Here is a 21,545-nt window from a genome sequence, read left to right as displayed (position 1 = left end):
ATGAACATTTTAATAAAAATATCTCCTAATGTTAACAGGTCGTTCAGGATCCATAGCAGATCTTCATCTTCACAAAAGTCTAATCAGTGCTTTGGGTTGTACCATATTTCGGCACCACGTTTAATCGAAATCTGTTTACAGACAGACTTAACAAGGCAAAACATTCTGGTGAAAGGTCACTAAACCTGAAACATTAACTCTAATCTTCTTTCTACAGATGCTGGCCAGACCTGTTGAGTTTTTCTGCTTTTGGCCTTTCAGAGTGCTCATCAAACACTCCCAAGGTAGGCATAGTATGAATATGAGTGAATGTAATACCTATAGCATGATGTAACAGTGACAACTATGTGACAGGATGGAACAGTCTGTACTAGACAGAGATGTGCAGAGAAAACAGATAATTACAATATGTAAATAAATATGTTTGTAGAAACTCAATAGATTCAGGCAGTAGTCACTCTTGGGTAAGAGAAAACTACAACAAGTCATAAGCTACTAGCTACAAGAATAGCTGTATCCAGTATGCAAAACAGGACTTGAGACACAAGCCTCATGCTTGCACAAGCCAGGACAAACAGCTGTACAAATATCTGATGCGGCCACAGTTTGGAGTATTGCGTACAGTTCTGGTCAACAAATTATAGGAAGAATGTGGAAGCTTTGGAAAGATTTCAGAGGCAATTTACTAAGATTTTGCCTGGTATTGAGGGAAGGTCTTATGAAGAAAGACCTTGGGCGGCACGGCTGCCTCACAGCGCCAGAGACCCGGGTTCATTTCCCGCCTCAGGCGACTGACCATGTGGAGTTTGCACATTCTCCCCGTGTCTGCGTGGGTTTTCTCCGGGTGCTCTGGTTTCCTCCCACAGTCCAAAGATGTGCAGGTCAGGTGAATTGGCCATGCTAAATTGCCCGTAGTGAGGGGTAAATGCAGGGGTATGGGTGGGTTGCGCTTCGGCAGGTCGGTGTGGACTTGTTGGGCCGAAGGGCCTGTTTCCACACTGTAAGTAATCTAAAGGCTGAGGGACTTGAGGCTATTTTCATTAGAGAGAAGTTTGAAAGGTGACTTAATTGAGGTATATAAGATAATCAGAGGGTTAGATAGGGTGGACAGTGAGAGCCTTTTCCTTGGATAGTGATAGCTAGCATGAGGGACATAGCTTTAAATTGAAGGGTGATAGATAGAGGACAGATGTCAGAGTAGAAAGTAGAAGGGGCATGGAATGCATTGCCTGCAACAGTAGTAGACTCGCCAACATTAAGGGCGAGTCTACTACTGGTCCAATGGTCATTGGATAAACCTTTGGGTGAAAATAGAATACCTGTAATGTAGGATAGATAGGCTTCAGATTGGTTCAAGGGCTGTACTGCGCTGTAATATTCTGTGTTCTATAAGGTTCCTTCATGCTGCATGTATTCCACCTCGGGTATGTCCCCCAACAACATCAGAGAATAGAAAACCTTTCTATTGTCGCACCAGTCACCTTCTGACCTCTGTGTAAGATAATGAGTTTGCTTTTTATGTAGCCCCAGCATGACATTAATACTCACTTCATGTATACCATTCATTGCCAAAAGATAATCCATCCCGTATTCACAATTGGCATGTAAATTGTCTAACTCCACCAAGCAATTTCCCAGTTTACAACTAGTTTTGTTTTCTGTGTGCATTTGAGATAACACTTTGAGCCAGAACTCTTCTGACTTTCTGGCATTTTGGAATCAAAATGTTGCTGGGAAAGTTCACAAAGTTATGTTTACTTGCATTGTGCATGAGTGTTTGAATTACATAGCAATCTGAGACTGTTCCTACTGTAACAAGATAACAACAGACTTGGCAATGTCATTCAAGTAGGATAGTCCAAGCACTCCAGCCAACGCATGCTGTGCGTGAATCTGGTTACCTCATGTACAGAAATTGGCTTGAGTTAGATAGAAATGACTTCATCGAAGCAGATCATTTGACCCAAATGCTGTGTACCAGCAATTATTTTTCATACCAGCCTTTCCCACAATAACTCATCAAACTCTATTGACATTCATTTCTCCCTCATGTACTTAATTTTCTTTAAATACAGTAGTATAGTACTCAACCACTTCTTAAATGAGTTCCCCATTTTAACCACTCTTTGGGTAAAGGCATTTTTTTTCCTGAGTTCTGTCTTACTTAAACTGGTTGAAATTTTACATGTGTAAGTCTCAGCCTTGCAAGTGTCCCACAGTTTTGAAGCTCTTACAAGGTTTGTGGACAAGAATGGGGACTGCAGGGAGGATTAGTAAACTGACCACGGCACCATGCTACATGGAGCCTTTCAAGTGGGGGTGGAAATAGGAATGTAATAGTGGAGGGTGACTTTATAATTAGGGGGTAGATACTGTTTTCTGCAGCTGTGAGTTTAAGTCCTGAAGGCTGTGTTGCCTGCCCGGTGTCAGGGTTAAAGATATCTTCTCACATATAGAGAAGAACTTTGAGTGGGAGAGGAGATAATTGGTTGTTGGCTTCCATGTTGGAACCAAAAGCATTGATAGGATGAGAAAGGAAAGATTTTTAAACAGTAGGAGCTAAACCGAAAGGCAGAAACTCCAAGGTAATAATTCTGTGAATTCAATTTGGATTGGGGTAAATAAAGTCACAACTAAATGAGTAACTCAAAGATTCATTTTGGATGAATGGGTTTCTGTTCATAGGGCACTGACCCCAAAACCGGGGTAAAAGGGAGCTGTTCTGGTGCGACAGCTTTCATTTGAATCATGCTGGCACCAGTGTCCTGATTCCAACAATGGTAAATTGAACAACTAGGGCTGTAAAGAGGGATTTAAACCAACTGGAGGTGGGGAGTGTTCTGGAGAGGGGATATATATGCTCACAGAGCAATAGAGTATGGCTGCACTGCAGAGCAGTTTACCAGGCAATGATACTTAGATAGGATAAAATATGCAAACATAAAAAATTTTGAAAACAGGGTCAAAGGGGAAATGTATATGTTGCATATGTTTATTAAATACTTCTAATTCAGTGAAGGTGTAACTTGCAACCTAATGAATAACTAAATGTTTGTTTTTTTTGTCATTGATGCAGAGTATCTGGCTTGCTTTCTCCCTAATTTTACTTGGCTTACTGTTCTGTTATTTTAATTTTAGGTCTATTGCTTTGATGCAGAGTGTGTAAAGCTTGTTATTTGATGCAAATTTCCTCTGATGGCTGAAACTTGCTCTTATAAGTTTTGATTTCTTAAAAACACAGGGAAAAGGCAACAATGCTCATAATGTGTCATTTTCTTTGGCATCATGGTGCTTCCAGCCCAGAATTCCAAAGGTGTGGTGATATTGGAGGGTGTCAGGACCTTGAGCCCAGAGCCATGACATGGACTAAGTGGACTTAGTCTTAAATTCTTTCTTTCTCTCAAATTTCTTTTTTTCTTTATTATATTATTGTGGAAGGACTGTCATTCTGAACTTAATGAACGTCCCTCCCTACAGCTATCCCACCCCATATTGTGTAGTTTAAAGCCCTATCTATAGCCCTAGTTATGTGATTTGGCAGAATTCTGGTCCAACCATGATTCAGATGGAACCCGTCCCATCAGAATTGCTTCCTTCTTCCCCAGTAATGATGCCAATGTCCCATGAATTCAAACCAGATTCTCCCACACCAATCTTTGAGCCATGCATTTACCTTTTTAATCTTGTTAACCCTATGCCAGTTAGCTCCTGGCTGAGGTAATATTTTGGAGATTATTATCTTTTTGTGTTCTACTTTTTAATTTAGTCCTTAGCTGCTCATATTCCCCAGAAGAACCTGTTTCCTCTTTGTATCTATATTATTGGTACCTAAGTAGACCATAAAAACTGGATCTCTCACCTCCCACTCCCAATTTCTTGGCAGCCCAGATACAATTTCCTGAACCTGGCCACCAGACAGGCAACACAACCTCAGGACTCTTGATCTTGGCCACAGAGAACAGTGTCTATTCCTCTGACTGTAATATCCTCAATGACAAGTATATTTTTTTCTTTTCTCTTCCTCTTGATTGACTTCTTGAAGCATGGTGCTATCGTAAGTTTGCTCATCCTGCCTCCAGCCTCAGTCCTCATCCACACAGAAAGCAAGAATCTCAAGTCTCCTAGACAAGCTGAAAGGCTGATCCTTTAGCACTAACTCCTGGATTCCTCTATTTGTCTTGTTTGTAGTCGCACTTTTCTGGCCCTGATCCTTGACCAAATGTGATGTAATTAGTCCAAGGGGTGTGACTGCCTCCTGAAACACAGCATCCAGGTAATTCTTTGTCTCCCTGATGTATTACAGTGTTCAAAGCTGAGACTCCAACTTATCAACTCTTTGCAACCAACATTTGCTCCAGATGTGGTCCCTGTGAATGAGAATGGGGTCCATGAGCTCTCACATCATGCAGATACAACACATCACCTTGACCCTATATCTATTTATTTACCTAGTTATGAATTTATTTTTAAAAACTCCCAACATGTCTTTTAGCTTGAAACCTGTAAATATTTCTCCTGAAAGTAACCTATAATAAATATTATTAATAGCTATTACTAATCAACAGATTTAGTTTTCCTGTGATGACATTGTTTTTTCTAGACCACAGTCCTGGGCTTTATTTATTCTATATAAAGACCTATGAACCAAAAAGCAAGCATGCATTGAATTCCCACCCTGCCTCCAAATTCTCTGACCATATGCCCACTCAGGCTGTGCCTCACTCTGGATGTGATCCCTCCATCCTGACCATGTGCAGTTTACACATCTAATGGGTTAATGTGTGCTCCTATAGATGTGTGTCTCATATTCCTAAATACTGAATAGATATTTATTACATCTCCTACATTTTTAAGATTCATGGACAAACTGAAAGCATTCATTCTTTAGTATGTAAGGTTGCAAATGGTTCCAGTAAGATGGAAACTAAAACCTTTATTCATCAGGCTACATGTCATGCTATGGTAAGGATGTCATGAACATGTCTGTAAAAGGTACACTGTGTACCAAATATAAGACACAACACAAGAGCCAGATGCATTATATATTTTTTTGAAATAAACCATCGCCAAGTAACTCACTTCACTAATTCAATTAATGAATTACAAGCACTTCTCCAATGAGCAGTGGAGCAATAACAAAGGGGAAGAGTTAGTAAAGAGGATACGGTTAAATTAAAATGGGGTTGGAGGGAAACGGCTAGCTTTTAGGTGTTTTGTCATCTACGTGTTCAGAGATGTTGTTGAACACGTCTGGAACAGGTAGGACTTGAACCTCAGCTTCCTCGATCAGAGGTAGGAGCACCACCATTTTATCACTAAAGCCCTAACAGCCAGCTTTTACAAAGTTCAAACTGAATTGAAAACTGTCCACAGGCTTTAACATTATTGAACTGTCAATAATGATACTTATCTTAGTTGCTAGTCATGGTTCTGAATTCAGCAGGAATGGCTGTCCCAGTTTTCAACTGGTATTTCTGACTTTGAACTGAGAAAAGAAATACAAAAAAAATCACTAAATATTCCCACTAAACCCACTCTCAAAACTATATGAAAAAGAAGGATTTTTGTTCTAATACAGAAAACCAAGATTTTTGGGGCTAAAGTTCTATTACTTGAGAATATAACATAATTAAGAGCTAATGCATGTGCGTGGAAGTCCTGTGGCAAGATCAGTGGTAGTTCTGTTTCTAAGCTGGAAACTTTGGGCTCAAGGCCTACTCCATGATTTGATGGATAAAAAAAGTATGTTTTAGTGTGACTTACAGGTTGATCATTAACCAGTAAGTTAAGGAGAATTTTTTTGGTCAGCCTGCATCCAGAAGACAATGGCAAAACCAGAGTCTTGAGTAGAGTGGTGCTGGAAAAGCACAGCCGGTCAGGCAGCATCCGAGAAACAGGAAAATAGATGTTTCGGGCAAAAGCCTTTCATCAGGAATGGAGGCACGGAGCCTCCAGGATGGAGAGATAAATGGGGGTAGGGGGGAGAAGGTAGCGAAGAGTAGAGAGACTCAAGTGAGATTCTTGTAGAGAGAGTAGGAGAACTTCTTCAAGGTAGGCATCCTTGCAAGAGGATTCCCAGTAAGGTTAAAATCAATTAGGCAAAAGTGAGGACTGCAGATGCTGGAAACCAGAATCTAGATTAGAGTGGTGCTGGGAAAGCACAGCAGGTCAGGCAGCATCCGAGGAGCAGGAAAATTGGAAAAAGATTACATAAACTTGCTTATATTCCCTTGGTTTTAAAAGCTTGAGTTGTGTTCTAATCAGGGTTTCCAAATCTAATTGGAGGCATTCCTGGTAGATAGATTGATGCTTGAAAATGTTATCTCTGCAAATATCACTGTTTACCATATATTTGATGCCTTTCACTGAGAATCTTTGCAATCAATAACATGTCAGCAATTGTTGTGATGTTATGAGAATGAGGGCTCACTTTCTGTGAACAAGTAATAATGGTTTACCTAAGGTAGGAGGAAATGTAATTGCACCATTAACTAATGGTGTAACTAGTGGTAATCCGTGTAATGTACCAGTAGCCTACGTATGACTACTAATAATTCTTTCTATCACTGGAGGGGACCTTTTAACTGTAGCTAGGACCTCTTTGTACTTCACTTCTCCACAGTTGATGCTTCTTTTAACAGCCTGATCTTGCTCACTGTCTGGTCTAGGCAGCAAGTACTAACGTGAACTTAACCAAGAGGTGGCACAAACACTAGTGAGCTCTCAGTCTGGGATGCTATGTAGGGCAACATCAGCCCCCATTCAGCTCAACTTCATAACTAAAGTACACCCTGAACTCAGGTATGATAAGGGAGAGAATGCATGAAATTATCAAAATGAGGCGGCACATGTGAAAGCCATATAACCACATTAGTGGTGTCCCTCCTACTCTCTTCCCCCCCCGCCCAGTTCATTTTGCATTTCTCCTTATCCTAGAGTCCCTTAGATGATGTTCCAGTCTTTGCCTTAGTCACTCATAATCTTCAATGAAATTTGAATCTCCCAAACCTTGTCTACAGTTGCCTGCGTGACTTCTTCCCCATCTACCAGCATGTGTTGGGGTTAAGTGACAGACTTTCAGAAGGAAAATATGGGACACCTTGAGGGGTAACCTCCTCACAACAAAAACAGACTTTTCTCATTAACTCCTGAAGTGCCAGCAATGTCTTCACTGTTACCACTCACCTATTGTAATTCCAGCTCAGCACTGTCCCCATGACTTGTCCTACCTGCCTATCTTTTCCATCTATCCACTCCACCCTCCTCCCTGACCTATCACCTTCATCCCCTCCCCCACTCACCTATTGTAACTCTATACTACTTTCTCCCCACCCCCACCCTCCTCTAGCTTATCTCTCTACCCTTCAGGCTCTCTGCCTTTATTCCTGATGAAGGGCTTTTGCCCGAAACGTCGATTTTACTGTTCCTCGGATGCTGCCTGAACTGCTGTGCTCTTCCAGCACCACTAATCCAGAATCTGGTTTCCAGCATCTGCAGTCATTGTTTTTACCTTCACTGTTATCACTGTCCTACTAGCAACATACACACATGACAATAAGCTAACAGCTTTTTCTTCTTTGCAAAGTTTCTGTTAAGTCTCAACCTGTGTGTGTAAACAGCGGAGTCGACCATCACCCTACCCCGTCTCTGCATTTTCCTGCCACCCATTTTCAGCTTGTCTTTGATTAGATTAGATTACTTACAGTGTGGAAACAGGCCTTTCGGCCCAAACAAGTCCACACCGACCCGCTGAAGCGTAACCCACCCATTCCTGTACATTTACCCCTTTTCCTAACATTACGGGCAATTTAGCATGGCCAATTCACCTGACATGCACATCTTTGGACTGTGGGAGGAAACCGGAGCACTGGAGGAAACCCACGCAGACACGGGGAGAATGTGCAAACTCCACACAGTCAGTCGCCTGAGTCGGGAATTGAACCCGGGTCTCTGGCGCTGTGAGGCAGCAGTGCTAACCACTGTGCCACCGTGCCGCCCCTATCAAAGATCATAAACAAGAACATTTAGGTTCCTTTGTTGCTAGTCATGGTTCTGAATTCAGCAGGAATGGCTGTCCCAGTTTTCAACTGGTATTTCTGACTTTGAACTGAGAAAAGAAATACAAAAAAAATCACTAAATATTCCCACTAAACCCACTCTCAAAAGTATATGAAAAAGAAGGATTTTTGTTCTAATACACATTATACAGAAAACCAAGATTTTTGGGGCTAAAGTTCTATTACTTGATAATATAACATAATTAAGAGCTAATGCATGTGCGTGGAAGTCCTGTGGCAAGATCAGTGGTAGTTCTGTTTCTAAGCTGGAAACTTTGGGCTCAAGGCCTACTCCGTGATTTGATGGATAAAAAAAGTATGTTTTAGTGTGACTTACAGGTTGATTATTAACCAGTAAGTTAAGGAGAATTTTTTTGGTCAGCCTGCATCCAGAAGACAATGGCAAAACCAGAGTCTTGATTAGAGTGGTGCTGGAAAAGCACAGCCGGTCAGGCAGCATCCGAGAAGCAGGAAAATAGATGTTTCGGGCAAAAGCCCTTCATCAGGAATGGAGACATACAGCACAGAAACAGACCCTTCAGTCCAACTAGTCCATGCTGTCCATAATGCCAAACTGAGGTAATCACACCTTCTTGTGCTTGGCCCGTGTCCCTCCAAACATTTCTTTTTTTGTGTACTTACCTGACTGTCTTTTAAATGCCATAACTGTACATATATCCTCCTCACACAAACCAAATGCTGTACCTTATCTATTCCCCTCATGATTTTATAACCGTCTGAAAAGTCACTTTTCAACCTCCTGATGTCTAGTGAAAAATGTCCAAGCTTATCCAGCCTCTCCACATAACTCAAACATTCCATTCCCAACAACATCTTTGTAAGTCTCTTCTGAACCCTCACTAGCTTAATAATATCTTTCCTTTTACAGAGCTATTATACGTCCATCAGTCTCTGTTTATTTCTCTTTTTTTTCATTTCTAACTGCAGCTTAGGTATTTTTAGTCATGATATTCCAATATCAGGTATCTTTCCTTCCAATATCAGGTATCTTTCCTCCCAATTCTAGCAACTTATCCTGATGAGATCCTACTTTTACTTTATTTGCTCACTCTCTTAGTTTAGTTTTGTCAAAAAATTTAAATAATCAATTTTTATACCTTAAACTTCCAGAAAACTCTTAGCAACTTTCAAAGCCATTTTCAAATTCTGTGTAGTAAACTTCACCACAATACAATTGCTTTGTCAAAAACCAGCACACAACTGTTATTTGAAAAAAACAGATTCCTCTTAAGTTCAATGATTTCAAAAATTCCACCAAAAGCCTGCAATTTTTATGATCGCAGCTGATGTTATTACTGGAAAAGCCAAATGCCAGACCAAAATCTGGCTTGATAGAGATTTTATTTATTTTAACCAAGTGATCTGTTACTGAAATGTAAGCATGCAATATTCAGATTTAGATTTAACAATAAAATAGGAGTTTATTTGACAGAAGAAATTATGATAAAATAGAATACATTAAACTATGTATTATACATGTAAGGATTTTGAAACACATCTTAAAAATATAATCCCCAAATACTGCTTTTCAGGTTGCAAAAGCACCCCTTTTACAGATCCAAAAATACTAATTTATAGATCCTAAAAGCAACCTCTACAATATATCACTAGAAAATATCTCTACCATTACCTCTGTAGGCTTGATTGAAACCGTGGCTTCAATTCCCAGTCTGGAGAATCTGGTGCCTTCTTCCTGGAGCTTTTATACACCTGAGCAGAAGTTATGTTGGCTTCAAATGATCTGTTTTGGATTTTACCCAAACACCTCTAGTTTTGAACTATTACTAAACTCCTTACTCAGAAGTAATCTTTTTCTTGCAGAACTAAAATATTTTCATACTTTCGCAGGACCAACCACACACCCATTTTCAGTCAAGGCTTATGTAGAACTTCCCCAAACTGAAATGAAAACAAAAAGGTTTCTGCAAACTACAACTGTCTCTCCCTCAGCTGAAAGTTAAAACAAGAACAGAATCTTCCGTCAGAAAGACGAACATACTAAAATCTCCCAATGTAAATAAAAACTAATTAATTCCTCTCTTAAGCTCTTTTAAATGAAATCTCCTTGGCTGCAAAAATACCTAAATGTCAATCATTAAAACACTTGCAGACAAAAATGACCTCATGTAATTAAAAGGGATTGATCTCATACAAATGGGGACAGGAGAATCACTAAATAAGATTACAGTTCATCAAATTCGCCTTCTCCCTTCCTTGCAGTCATATGTTAGAAAGATGATGAAGTATTTGACTTATTATGATGAATCTGTTAATAGTTGCGGAGAACCTTGTGGAAGAAGCCAAGTGGGGGTTCTAAATGAGGTCATTGTCAAAAATCAGAAAGCTGATGTTGAGGCACTTCTGAAATGAAGTTCAATGAACATTAAAGGAAGTTCAGGATATCCAATGCAAACATCAGGCATCTCTTTGCATTAATTTGCACCTCATTAATGCTTACTGAAAGGTAAGCTGACCAGAATTAAGCTCCACTTCCAAACTAAGTTTTGCATTGTAAGTGACATTGACATTTATATCTGACTGTATATAGGAAAGGTGCAGGATGTGAGGTAGATTACTTCTTGAAAGTTGGATTAAGTAACTACTGTTTTGTTTTTGAGACTGTAAGTTCCACTGAGCATAGAAAATGGCCAAAGAAGGTGTTGAACTTGGAGTCCAGTGTGGTAGGACATCTGGAATATACTGGATAAAGGGTGAACGACCTTGGTTAAGCAAGGAAGTATATGTGAAAATGAGATGCAGCTGCCTGGGATAGGAAGTATAGCTGACTGGAAAATGGAGAATGACTGATCTGGGAGGTGTAGAAGGATCAAAATGTTTAGCCGCAGGCAATCCTTTCCTGATGAAGGGCTTTTGCCCGAAACGTCGATTTCGCTGCTCCTTGGATGCTGCCTGAACTGCTGTGCTCTTCCAGCACCACTAATCCAGAATTCACTCAGTGAGTCTAACTGATGCTCATGGCTTGCAGGAAATGAATGACTGCCCTAATGCTCTTTAAATATGATGCCAGGACCATAAACATAGGAAGATAACGGGGAAGGGGAGGGCAGAGGTTCCTGCTGGCCTCTGCCATAAGGTTTCCTGAGTGATTTGCACATGCATATATAATGAACTAAAAATCATGTGATCTGTGAGAGGACGTAACTCTCCCCGCACCCAGCAAAATCAGACACCATAACAGAAGAATCTGTTCAGCGAGTCCACAACAAACTAAACATGAAGTGAATCTAGTTCATTCCAATCATTTTATTCTTGCCAAATATCATGTCTTAAATTACTAACATATTCTCCCAAAATATCATTTTCTGGAAGCAATGTATCTTTCAGTTAAACAAATCAAACCTAACTCTTTCCAATGTCTCCCCAGGAAGCTTATGCCACACCTCGATTATTCTTTGACTGTTAAAGGTGATGGCTTGACTCCTTCACAGAATTATAGAATCTCTACAGTGTAGAAACAGGCCATTTTGCCCAACAAGTCCACATTAACCCTCCAAAGAGTATTCCACCCGGACCCATTCTCTTAACCTATTAGGAGAATTTCCCTGACTAATGCACATAACTTACAGGTCCCTGTTTTTGATGACCTTTATGCTACCATTATGCAAACTTTATGCTGTTTCCTCATTGTATACTGCATTAAAACAGGCAAGTAAGCATATAAAATGGAGAGGCCTTGAACGCGAAAAAATTATGTATTTTCCATGCAGTAATATCCTGAATGGAGAATTCTCAGGGATTCAAACTTTATAAGGCAGACACAAATAAACAAGGAAGCTAATGAAGAAGGCTTCAGCCTTGTCACCTGTTCATTACATTCTTAACTCATTATGCTTTTGCACATGTCTGGAAATGTACAGCATGTAAACAGATCCTTTGGTTCAACTCGTCCATATCAACAAGATATCTGAAATTAATCGAGTGCTATTTACCAGCATTTTTTCCATCTCCCTCTAAATCCATCCTATTCATGTATCCATCCATATGCTTTTCAACTATTGTAATTGTACCAGCCTCCATCACTTCCTCTGACAGCTCATTCCATATATGCACCACTCCCTATGTGAAAAAGTTACCCCTTTGGTCCCTTTGAAATCTTGCCCCTCTCACCTGAAACCTATGCACTTTAGTTTTGGACTGCCCTACCCTGGGTAAAAAGACCTTGGCTACTCACCCTATCCATGCCTATCATGATTTTATAAACCTCCATAAAGTTAGGGTAGCACAATGGCTTAGTAGTTAGTAATGCTGCCTCACTGCACAAGGGACTCTGGTTCAATTCTAGCTTCGGGCGACTGTCCGTGTGGAGTTTGCACATTCTCCCTGTGCCTGCGTGGGTTCCTCTGGGTGATCTGGTTTTCTCCCACAGTCTAAAGATGTGCAGGTGAGGTGGATTGGCCATGCTAAATTGTCCAGCTGGTTAAGTGGATTAGCCATGGGTACAGGGATAGGGTAGCAGGGTGAGTCTGGGTGGGATACTCTTCAGAAGATCAGTGTGGACTTCTTGGACTAAGTGGCCTGTTTTCACACTGTAGGGATTCTGTGAAAGGTAACCTTTCAGCCTCCAACACTCCAGGGAAAATAGCCCCAATTTATTCAGCCTGTCTATAGCTCACACCCCCCAATCCTGTCAATGAAATGTAACACCTAAGATGTCAAAGAAACTATAATCTCTTTTGACTAGAAATTTAATGAGCGGCTGACAACTCTGGTCAATAGCAAAATAAACCAAATCGATTTGTCACACTTTTTTCCATATTTCCATATTCTCCAATCTTCAGCTGTAACTCTGAAGAAAAACTGATGTTACAAGATTGCTTTGTGTTTAATATTGTGTTTAATTTTATTGAAAGTCTTAAGTTTTGAAGGTTTGTGGAAAATTGATTTATTTCAAGACTCTTAGAGATACTGCAGTGTAAATATATGTCACTGAAAAAACTGTGGGCATTGGCATCTTTGTTTAACGAGGAACTCTGAAGTTACTTGTATTGTAGACCTTGCTAACACTGTTAAAAGAGCGATTGGATGATGAATGCTTCAGAATTAACTAGGGAAAAGTACATCCATCAGGAATGGCTACCCTGCTGATCTCTCCTATTCCTGAAAAGCAAACATCTTGCCGAGTTCAGGATGGAAACTCTTTGTTATGTTGGAAAGCGAGATTAAAGGAACTTTACAGTTATATTTCCTGAGCAAGCTGTGTTTGTCAACAGTCCATAGGTAACAATGCCTGATTTATGACTTGACCACATATTTCAGAACCTAAGACCAATAAACTTTGAAGTTTATTTGAAAGGTACGCTGCAGAGAGATATTTGTTATTTTATTTCCTCTTTTCTTGAAGTGTATGGATCAATGTTGTATTTCTGATTTGGATTATTTAGAGCAATAAACAGTTTTTTGTTGCTTTGTATGTTAACTAGTTATTGCATTCTTATTGAATAAGACAATAAATCAATGGATTTGTTATTTATTAAAGAAACTGGGCTAATAGATCTTATAATTTAAAACCTGGTGTGGATTAGTGACATGGTGTCTGAGTGACATGCGCTATAATGAGGTTTGTTGGATGGAAATGGAAAGTTGGCAGAGGCCAATCTTGATGTCAAGAGCATCTCGCTCTATCTTTTATGCTTTTGTCCAGTAGCAAGGTGAGTTTCTCACGAGGCGATTGTGAGTTCACAGTTAAGGAGGATGATTGCCTTTTTAATGGCCCCAATGCACCTCAATATTATTCAGCTTTCTACTTAACAAATGCATCGAGCAAGCTACCTGTTGAGCAGTCACAACAAGGAAGTCAGAGTGTACCTGATGATTTCAGCTTACTGCTTGGTTTGAAAGACCTCCATGTTGCTTAAGATCAAACACCATCTCAGGACCTCATCCATGGGCACTGTCCACATACATAACTCATCAATGGACTTTGGTAACCAGTATTTCTAAGCCCCTCATGGTCCTCAGAGAACCTCACCAATTCATTTGTAGGCAACTCAGGAAGCAAAGACATGCATTGTACTGCAGATGGCACAAACAACTTGCATTGAAAGACTGCTGCAGGGATGCTTTGCTTTTGAAACGCATAAAGGTGGATAAATCTTTAGGACCTGATCAGGTGTACCCTAGGACTCTGTGGGAAGGTAGAAAAGTGATTACTAGGCCTCTTGCTGAGACATTTGTATCATCGATATCACAGGTGAGGTGCTGGAAGACTGGAGGTTGGCTAACGTGGTGCCGCTATTTAAGAAGGGTGGTAAAGACAAGCCAGGGAACTATAGACTAGTGAGCCTGACGTTAATGGTGGGCAGGTTTTTGGAGGGAATCCTGAGGGACAGGATGTACATGTACTTGCAAAGGCAAGGACTGATTAGGGGTAGTCAACATGTGTTTCTGCATGGGAAATCATGTCTCACAAACTTGAATGAGTTTTTTGAAGAAGTAACAAAGAGGATTGAGGGCAGAGCAGTAGATATGATCTATATGGATTTCAGTAAGGCGTTTGACAAGGTTCCCCATGGGAGACTGGTTAGTAAGGTTAGATCTCACGGAACACAGGGAGAACTAGCCAAGAACTAGCCAGGATACAGAACTGGCTCAAAGGTAGAAGACAGAGGGTGGTGGTGGAGAGTTGTTTTTCAGGTTGGAGGCCTGTGACCAGTGGAGTGCCACAAGGATCGGTGCTGGCTCCTCTACTTTTCGCCATTATTATAAATGAATTGGATGTGAGCATAAAGCATAGAGTTAATAAGTTTGCAGATGACATCAAAATTGGAGGTGTAGTGTACAGTGAAGAAGGTTACCTCAGATTACAACGGGATCTTGATCAGATGGGCCAATGGGCTGAGAAGTGGCAGATGGAGTTTAATTCAGATAAATGTGAGGTGCTGCATTTTGGGAAAGCAAATCTTAGCAGGACTTATACACGTAATGGTAAGGTCCTAGGGTGTATTGCTGAACAAAGAGATCTTGGAGTGCAGGTTCATAGCTCCTTGAAAGTGGAGTTGCAGGTAGATAGGATAGTGACGAAGGCATTTGGTCAGAGTATTGAGTACAGGAGTTGGGAGGTCATGTTGCGGCTGTACAGAACATTAGTTAGGCCACTGTTTGAATATTGCGTGCAATTCTGGTCTCCTTCCTATAAGAAGGATGTTGTGAAACTTGAAAGGGTTCAGAAAAGATTCACAAGGATGTTGCCAGGGTTGGAGGATTTGAGCTACAGGGAGAGGTTGAATAGGCTGTTTTCCCCAGAGCGTCGGAGGCTGAGGGGTGACCTTATAGAAGTTTACAAAATCATGAGGGGCATGGATAGAATAAATAGACAAAGTATTTTCCCTGGGTTGGGGGAGTGCAGAACAAGAGGGCATAGGTTTAGGGTGAGAGGGGAAAGATATTACGAGGGGGCATAGCTTTAAATTAAGGGGTGGTAGGTATAGGACAGATGTTAGGGGTAGATTCTTTACTCAGCGAGTCGTGAGTTCATGGAATGCCCTGCCAGTAGCAGTGGTGGACTCTCCCTCTTTATGGGCACTTAAACGGGCATTGGATAGGCATATGGAGGATAGTGGGCTAGTGTAGGTTAGGTGGGCTTGGATCGGCGCAACATCGAGGGCCAAAGGGCCTGTACTGCGCTGTATTGTTCTATGTTCTATAAAGAAAGGACCGAAGGGGCAACTTTTTCATGCAGAGGGTGATACGTGTATAGAATGAACTGCCAGAGGAAGTGGTGGAGGCTGGTACAATTGCAACATTTAAAAGACATTTGGATGGGTATATGAATAGGAAGGGTTTGGAGGGATATAGGCCGAGTGCTGGCGGGTGGGACTAGATTGGGTTGGGATAACTGGTCGACATGGACGAGTTGGACCGAAGGGTCTGTTTCCATGCTGTACTTCCCTATGACTCTATGACTGTCACTCTATGAACAGACATCCAGCACACAGTTTGGACCAGGCTCCATCTCGGGCTGCTCACTTGCTGTCTTAGTGTTTGCTCACATTGCAGTTACCTGCGTACTCGCAGCATTGACGACTTGCCAGGCCTGTTTCTGTATTGGCGATTCAGCCAGAGTCAAAGGCTGTGAGTACTGCCATACTGATGTCCTCTTCAATGCAGGACTGCTTGTCATGTATGTCAATAGGGATTTGTCTGATGGGCACAAAAGTCTTGCTGCACAGCACACAGAGATGCCAATACCTACAGCAAATGCCAGCTACCTTTGTGGCAAACAGACTGCACCATGCATATTCAACCAAATGGTCCTGTCAGAGAGTACTGTGCATTCGTCATCAGTGTATCAAAGTGGGTTTGTTCTCTGTCAGAGGTACCACCAGAGGTCTCACAACAGTTTGGGATCTGGATGGAAAATGGAGCTAGAAATTGGCAGGGAGAAGACCAATGGGGGCAAAGTGCCAGCTTGATTGGTGACAGTATGGGATCCAACATTGCAGGACAACAGGGCAAATACATGAAGCAACCATTTGCAACCCAAAGCTGCATTTAATTAGAAATCATTTTGTTGCTTATTTGCCATACATAGAGTTAAGGTACTTAGCATTCAGATGCTGGTCAAATGCAGATTGCACCGTATCGTTGGCACTTGCAAACATTGACAACTCAATGATACTACAGTTAGCAGTGCTGATGTTAAAAGAGGCCAACACTGGCCAGTGGTGAACCATTAATCATCCAATTTCTAAAGGAGATGTAGGAGGTGGAGACCTTTTCTTTCTGTTTTGTAAGTACAAAGATTATCTCTACTGAATGCAGTGAAAAAATTCTTGATTGATGTGGGTTTGAGATCGGACTAGGGTCAGAGCACAGCAGGCTGTCCATTAATTTGGAACGTCTCGAACTCTCAGCTGATGCGGTATTTTCACCATTTTGGTGTCCATGCTGAGGCTGAAGCTGAAGCGTTATTAGCTCACTGTATGTCTCATTTTGGGGAGGAATGTGTGCAGCACTTACCTGTGGGCAATGCTAACAATAACTCCTCTGAGATTAAAAACAACTTTTGCTCCTTGTGTTCCCAGCATAGACCATTTCCACTGAGAGTCCTGTGCCTTGCTGTTAGGGGGATGTTGATTGCTGGTGGCTGCCTTCCTGAGAAATTGAAGGTGCAGGGAAGAAGCTTGGGACCAAAGGGAAGCCATGGAGCAGCAACAAGCTACAATGGAAAACAAGAAACGCAGCACAGGAAGGCATTACTGCTGCAGGGCCCCTCAATATTGAGGACCACGAGAGGCAGAGAGTTTTTGCTCCTAATTCCATTTCCTGAGGATGAGTGAGGCATGGTGTTGATACAGGCTTTGTTTGTCCTGGAACACTGTGACAGCAATGTGACAGATGCTGGAGATAGACCCAAGGAACGGGAGGCCATCTTCTCCCGGGGGCTGTGTAGGGGACAACAGCTTTGAGTGTCTCTGTGACTGGTTCCTTCCAGGGAGTGACGGCTCACTCAGTCTGAGTGGTATCTCTCAGTCATGTACCCACATGGTGAGTGATGCCCGCAATGGAAGATCACCTTGACTCATTTTCTTTCCCGACAATGAGGTCAGTGCAGTAGGATTCAGGAACATAGCTGACTTTCCCCAAGTTTAATGCACCATTTACTGTATACACGTGGCACTGAGAAGGTCATACTGCAATGCTGTGGAATTCATCAACAGTCACCCTGTCCATTCTAATAATATTATGGTATTCTGTGATGTGTATCCATTATCGTGGCAGCTGTGACAACTCCTACATCCTGGAGCACTCTCATATACCTGGTGTGTTTGAGGGTTCAGGGGAGAAGGAAAACCAATTGCGACCATGCCTCATTACAGTATGTGGAATTCCCTGATGATCCAGAGTGCACATGCAGTGCTGCATATGTTGCAACCTAGATCACAGTAGAGCAGAAAACAGGGCTGCTGAAGATGTGGTTTCACTGCTTGTACTATTCAGAATAGGTGGGGCATCAAAGGTTGAGGAATACTGTCTAGTGCAGTTTGGACAGAGTGTGGCAATGAGGATATTAATGAGCTGGGAGAATGGGAACAGTCTTCTTAGCAGTAGATCCACTTCACTAAATGGGAGCTAGGTGCAGCAGACTATCATAGAGTGTTAAGGAGTTGTTGGTCATTTTGCCACAATATGGTTTGCATTCACGGGGTGACCTGAAGCCATGATGATTTTGTTTATGTTTCCTTTTGATGGCTATCAAAACAAGTTCATATTTGAAATTGTCTGATTGCTTAGTAGTACATGATGTTCCCATACATGTCTTTGTGACTGCGATGCAGTCATGTTGGAGATGATGGGGAGCACGACATTGCCAATGTTTGTCTGGTTGCAGAATGGCCTTTTAAAGATTGTGCAGGCAAAAGGGATGCTGGTGGTTTGGCAGGTAGCTGTTGAATGGCAAGTTGTTCTATTTGTCATAGGATGACGTTAGAATCTAACATGACGAATGCATGGGGGGGGGGGAGGGGGGTGGAATAAGTCATTATTGAGGTGCATTTGATGAGGTACATTGAGAAATATTGCTGGACTTGCAATGTGAATCCGTCCAAAAAACTTCACAGAGATTTAACTTATCCAAAAAAACATTTAATATTCAGCGTATTTCATTGCAATGGATCATCTCTAACTGGGAAAAGTGTTATTTCAAGTTGTGATCCATGGAATAAGAAGACTAGAGCAACAGTGCAATCCTGCACCCTGGATCATAATGCAAAAGAGAAAGAAAGGATTTCTATAATCCTTTCAAAACCTTGGCATGACATGAAGCCATTGCACAGCCAGTAGGAAGGTAGCTATCATGGCAACCAATCAATACATGACAAAATCTCACAGCAATGAGATAACATCCCAATAATTTCATTTTAAATATTGTTGAGAGATAAACATTTTCCAGGACAATAAAGAGATAATATCAGTTCTCAAATTAATGCTCTGATATCTTATACTGTCATCTGAGAGAGCTGTAAGAAATGACACAACTGACAATCTGCATTCAAGGGTCAGCCTGTATTTTGTGAAGAAGTCATTGTATTAACACCCTTGCAAAGCCTATGCTTGTCTTTGAAACTTCCTATGGGATCTGATTGCCTGTGATGTCAGGTTGTGCCTTTCAAATCATAACAACCCTGAAATACCTCCATGAAGACCAGTATCCTATCACCAAGTCATTCTTGAGTTACATGTGCACTATACATAACACTACCCAGCGAGCACAGAGCTAGCTCCTGGAGTGAACAGAAGCCCTGGTAATCCTGTTTATATTTTTCACCCATGGCTCCCTGATTGAACCAGATTAACAGCCCCAATCATGGAATTTCATATTCTATGTAGCCCACCTGGTTGACCGCATTTCAATCACTACAAACCCGATGTGTGAAAAAGATCCCAGGTATGAAGGTACTGTCTTATGAGGAGGAATTGAGTAAGTTGAGCCTGTGCTCATTGGAATTTAGAAGAATGAAAGGCAACCTTATTGACAGCAATGTGGGACAGTCTAGGACCAGATGGCATGATCTCAGAGTAAAGGGTCATCCATTTAAGACAATGATAAATAATTTCTTTCTCTCTGAGGCTCGTGAATCTGAGGAATTCTTTACTACAGAGGGCTACGTCATTAAGTATGTTCAAGGCTGAGATATACACAATTTTAATTCGTAATGGAATTAAGGTTTATGGGGAAACGTAAAATGGAGGCTAATCAGATCGACCATGATCAGGGCAGACGGAATGGCCTACTACAGTTCCTTTGCCTTATTGTCTTATCGCCATTTGTCTTCCAATTCTTCTGTCAATTGTTTTAAATCTATGACTTCTGATTACTGACTTGAATGTCATAGCTTGTTCTTCTTATTTGATCATTCAAAACTTCATAATTTTGAATACATCTATTAAGTCTCCCCTAAAACCTTTCCTTTCTTGGGAGAGCAATCTCTAATCTCTGGATAACCTGAATAACCTAATCCCTGGAGCATCCTGGTATACCTCATCTGTACCTTCTCCACAGCATTAATTTGAGAGGTCTAGAATCAGGGCAGTGCCGACAAGGTCATATCTTAGAATTTCCCTATGCATACTCCCCCCGCTTGCCCATGCACACACCTCCACACTGATTCAGCCAAACAGTTGTGACCCTAATATGACAACTGGAATCCACAATGATATGGAATGAGAACAAGAGTAGACAATAAGAGGGTGTCTAGAGCGGAAAAGCCAGTTTAGCACATAGTTCAGACTTTGGAAAACATATGAGTGCCTGAATTAGGAGAACAAGTAGACCATTAAGCCTTTTAAGCCTGATTGGCCATTCAGTAAAATCATGGCTGATTAGATATGTTTTCAATTCTCCAATGTACAAGGTATATTTACCAGGATGGTGCCAAGGTTGAGAGAATAACGTGGAGAATTTGGGATAGATCTTTTTGGTGTAGGTAAGGTCAGGGGACATTTAACAAGTGTTCAATATTGACAGAGTTAAAAATCAGGCAGGCAAAAGTGAGGACTGCAGATGCTGGAAACCAGAGTTTGGACCAGAGTGGTGCTGGAAAAGCACAGCAGGTCAGGCAGTGTCCGAGGAGCAGGAAAATCGAAGTTTCGGGCAAAAGCCCTTCATCAGGAATGGAGGCAGGGAGCCCCCAAGGTGGAGAGATAAATGGGGGTGGGGTGGGGTGGGGCTGGGGAGAAGGTAGCAAAGAGTACAATAGGTGAATGGGAGTGGAGATGGTGGTGATAGGACAGAAGGGAGGGTGGATTGGACAGGTGGGAAGGGAAATTGGCAGGTCGGACAGATCATGAGGACAGTGCTAAGCTGCAAGGTTGGAACTGGGGTAAGGTGGGGGGAGGGGAAATGAGGAAACAGGTGAAGTCCACATCGATGCCCTGGGGTTGAAGTGTTCTGAGGCAGAAGATGAGGCGTTCTTCCTCCAGGCATTGGGTGGTGAGGAAGCGGCGGTGAAGGAGATCCAGGACCTGCATGTCCTCTGCAGAGTGGGAGAGGGATTTGAAATGTTGGGCCACGGGGCAGTAGGATTGATTGGTGCAGGTATCCCAGAGATGTTCCCTGAAGTGCTCTGCGAGGAGGCATCCAGTCCCTCCAATGTAGAAGAGACCGCATCGGGAGTTAAAAATCATAACACCAGGTTATAGTCCAACAGGCTTATTTGGAAGCACTATTTTTCTGAGCGCTGCTCCATCAGGTGGTTGTAGAGTATGAGACTGTAAGACACAGAATTTATAGCAAACATTTACAGTGATGTAACTGAAATTATATATTGAAAAAGACCTGGATTGTTTGTTAAGTTTCTCATTTTTTAGAATGACCACGTTGGTTTAAATTCTTTCATATGTAAATACCAACATTTTATTTTAAAAGTTACATTCTTAAGTGAACTTTAACAATTGGTGTCATGTCGGCCCAGATAATGCATTGAAGGTGTGAGCTTCCCTGTGAAG

At 41.6% G+C, this 21,545-nt stretch overlaps 1 long non-coding RNA gene across 1 annotated transcript in view; it reads left to right on the top strand.

The window, feature by feature from the left end:
- Nucleotides 1-21,545, top strand: part of LOC140494086 (uncharacterized) — a 58,596-nt gene that overhangs the window by 8,756 nt on the left and 28,295 nt on the right. Inside the window, exon 2 of the long non-coding RNA XR_011963906.1 lies at nucleotides 218-284. This is a non-coding gene — a long non-coding RNA (uncharacterized lncRNA). The remainder of the gene's footprint in view (nucleotides 1-217; nucleotides 285-21,545) is intronic.

The sequence above is a fragment of the Chiloscyllium punctatum genome, chromosome 23, assembly GCF_047496795.1.
Source record: "Chiloscyllium punctatum isolate Juve2018m chromosome 23, sChiPun1.3, whole genome shotgun sequence".
Classification (NCBI taxonomy): domain Eukaryota; kingdom Metazoa; phylum Chordata; class Chondrichthyes; order Orectolobiformes; family Hemiscylliidae; genus Chiloscyllium; species Chiloscyllium punctatum.
Note: the sequence above shows the minus strand (reverse complement) of the source record. Positions and strands in the feature narration are given on the sequence as shown.